This window comes from Orycteropus afer, unplaced genomic scaffold, assembly GCF_000298275.1.
Source record: "Orycteropus afer afer isolate SDZICR_OR568_19922 unplaced genomic scaffold, OryAfe1.0 scaffold00011, whole genome shotgun sequence".
NCBI lineage: Eukaryota > Metazoa > Chordata > Mammalia > Tubulidentata > Orycteropodidae > Orycteropus > Orycteropus afer.
In genome coordinates this window covers 6407511-6411387 of record NW_006921598.1, presented here as the reverse complement: position 1 = coordinate 6411387, position 3877 = coordinate 6407511, and positions in this window count along the sequence as shown.

Here is a 3877-nt window from a genome sequence, read left to right as displayed (position 1 = left end):
ACTCATAGCGACCCCTCCTTGGGTTTCCGAGGCAGTATCACTATGGAAGTAGGATTGCCCAACCTTCCTTCCGAGGAGTGGCTGGTGGGTTTGAGATTTGAATTTTTGAAAAAGAAAAAAAAAATCATTATCTATTGAGGGACAACCACTCAAATTGCTATTACAGAAAGCCAAGCAATAGATAGTTGTGGGTTAGAATAGGAAGATGTTGATATAGAATAAAGTGGTGAATCAATTCTGTAAATATTTGGATATGTCAGGACATAGTAGTTGACAAAGTTTGTGGGGAATAATGAAACAGAGCAGGAGATGGCATGCCTGGCTCCTGTACTGGATGGGTGGTAGTATCCTTATTGTAATCAAGAACATTGGAAAAGGATTATGTTTGAGAGGATAGCTCAGGAGTTCAATTGGGAACATGTTGGATGTGAAATTCCTTTGACACATCTGAGTAGAGGGATTAAATAAGTACCTAGACATATAAGCCTTCAGTTCAGAGTGAGGTCAGACCTTTGGATGTCATCTGCACAGGTAGTATTAGAACTAGATTGCCCTCCTAGGGGCCAACAGCAGGAATGCTAATACTCAACTACCTTTTGTAGTGTTCACACCATTCAAACCTTGGAAACACACTTTTCCTACCATCTGAAATGGTGGGAATGTAATCAACCCAATAGTGTTAACTACTATTTCCTTTTTTAGTTCTGCTATCTCTATCCTATTCCTGTCTCCAAATTCCAGTAACAGGCCTATAGCTTCAGATCTGCCTGTTTGGGGCTTAGAGGTTCCAATATGTATAGATAGATAGATAGATAAGTATTTGATCAACTATTGTATCAGCTCTGACTCATGGAAACCTTAGAATATAACCTAGTAAATATAATCTAGTTCTGTGTCATCCTCATGATCATGATCATGACTGTTAGCACACACTCATGATCATGATCATGTTTGAGCACATCATTGCGGCTACTATGCCAATCCATCACCTTGAGGGTCTCCTTCACCCTTGTTGGCCCTCTGCTTCACAAAACACATTATATCCTTCTTCAGGATATAATGGGGGCAGGCTCATTAACTGGTAGTGCATTGCCCCTGGAGGCAATGGTGAGCTGAAACACATCTGGCCCACCCTGGACTTTATCATACTTTGGCTGCTGCCAATGACCACAACTAAGACTAACAGTCTAGATGCTTTGTCTTTTCCTTATGATACCACTTTTTGTTGCCGTCCCCATACAGTGAAGAAACAGCTTTCCCCTTCTGGGCATTTTATCTTACTTTTATTCTCTCCATGAATCTCTCTGTGATTGTAATTATGCAATTAGGCAGTCAGAGGCCTCTGTCTCTGGGAAGTGGCTGCAGAGCCAGATTGCAGCCTCAGCCTTCCGGGATTTGGGCCTCACGACGATGAGGGGGAGCCTGTCTGCAGAAATAACAAAGTTTGCTTCAGAGGCTTTTCTAGAATTTTCAGAGACCATTTAACCTACTTTGTACCAACTGTCTAGGCTTTCTGGCCTGAAGAGCAGATTGTACAGCATTTTAGCATTCTAAATCCCAAATAAACTCCAAGAAGTGCTGTTATACAAAGACAAACAATTTCAGCTCAAAGGAGAATAAGTAAGAGTTTTTGCTCCTCCAACATAGTCTTGATTAGCATTTCCTTCAATCATGGTTGAAATATGCTAGACTTTTTATTTCTTGTCTTAGACTTTCCTTCCTTGAAAAAGACAACCACATATGTCTTCTTTGTGTTCCTTTAAAAAAAAAAAAAAATGTTTCTCTGTCCCTTCCTCCCTCCATTTCCAGTTCTTTCCTGGGTAGAACTTTCAACAAGCCTGAAGGCTGCATGGAAAACTCTGACATCTCGTTACTCTGTGCTTCAGTGGCTGTTAAATTGATAGTTTCAGAGTGGATATCAAACTATCCACTCTATCAATGTTTTTTAGAAAAGGGAAAAAGATTACAGTCTGTCTAAATCAATGTGTCACCTCCCTGACATGTGTGTCTTGATCGCTTTCTTCCAACATATCCATTCCTTTTGACTATCTCTGTTTCTCAATGGCTATCTCAGTCAAATAGAGCTTGTCATTTCATGAAAATCCTTCTCGTTTTGCTTAGATTTCCGTAATTTTCTGTCCTTCTACATTTTTCCTGAGTCCAAGGATTCACCATAGGCCTTGCTTTCAACCAACATGGGTTGGAATTTCACAAGGCAGACGGAGTCTTGGTTTTGCTCCTCAGTAGAATTTCTATTTGCAGCACACGCATTTCTGTGCTTCTGAATTCCCCAGCAACAGTTCTCAGCGAGGGCAGCTGCTTCTCTGTGCTGCTTTGGACTTCTCTTTCATTCTCTCTTCACATATCAAACTCATTCTGTCTTGAAAGATTCTCAGTCTCCACTGGCCGGGGGAAGGTGGAACATATCACAAGTTGGCAGAATCACAGTGCACTGTGCTTTGAACTTGTAAAATTCTTTTAAAAAGTCAAAATCTTTTAAGCAAAGCAAAGAAACTTCTGGTACATTTAAACAATGAAAGAACAGGAATGACCTGCGTTTCAAGGTAAGGGTTAATGCTGTGGTGTCAGTCCTTGGGCACCCTTCTCTGCAGTCTTTAGCTTTGCCAAAGCTCTCTGATTTTAAGTATCCTTCAAGTAATTTTTTTTTGTGTCTGGAAAAATAAGAAAATACAAAGAATAGGATTTATGACTCTCTCAGTAATTTTTCCTAAAGCAAACAAAAAACATGATATTTTGTTGCACTCCTGGAAGCCTCTCTTCAGAGATTAAATTCAGCGTCATGTACTGCTACTACTACCACTGCCCTCCCTATCTGACAAACCATTTAGAGAAAGGAAGAGCAAGGAAGATGCCCACTATCTTCCCTTTCAATTAATCAGCCCCTGTTAATATGCACGACTATTAGCACACACAGCAATTACTTTTCACATCTTCCTTGTCCAGCAATGGTTATAGAATTGTGTTTGACTGCTTGTGATTTTACTTAACAGCCAGGGAATATATAAATGCCAGAGATTCACAGTGTGGCAGGACCAAAGCCTTCCCTTAGATTTCATCTCATCCTTGAAAAAAGAAGTAGAAAAATAAGATCATAGTAACCGTGGAAAACAACAGAACTTTTCAACATTTTCTGTGTGCTAAGTTTCTTCTGGGCATATGGGCGAAATAGAAGTTTCTTTGATTTCCATCACACCTTCTTAGCACTTGCTTATTCCTCCCTGTAAGCTAATGCCCTTCATTCCTCCACCTTTCCCACATTTCCCAATATATATGGATATCTGTTATATATTGGGAGAAAATACCTGGATAAATCAAGGGACTCTAGACTACGATTTCTTAACTTGAGTTTATGAGCCCTTATAATTATTTGCAAAATTCTGTGTTTGAGGGCCTATGTGTCTTATTCTAAAGAGTGACTTCCTAGCTTTCATCTAATTCTCAAAAAAATTCTAGGACCCTCAAATTGTTAAGAACCACTACAAAAATATTTTCCTTTAGAACAGCTGCTATTTTAAAGTCATGCGTGTTTAACATGTTTAAGGTGGATAGCTTGAAGCATGAGGAAGGGAAGCCTGCTTCTCTAGGATTCCTACCAACCACTCTGCAATTCTGTATGTTGGTGTCTTTAGGATCTTCAGCTGTTTGAGAACACTTTCCTTTTAGCTACTTTGCTTGGATCTTTCCAGGAGGAAATGTGTCTAGTTCCCGCATACTGAGTCCTTGAGACTCAGTGGTATGCACCATGGTTTAGGGGCACTACTGGAGCTCTGGTAGCATAGTGGCTAAAGCACTTGACTGCTAACCAGAAGGCTGGCGGCTCAAACCCACCAGCCACTCCTCGGAAGGAAGGTTGGGC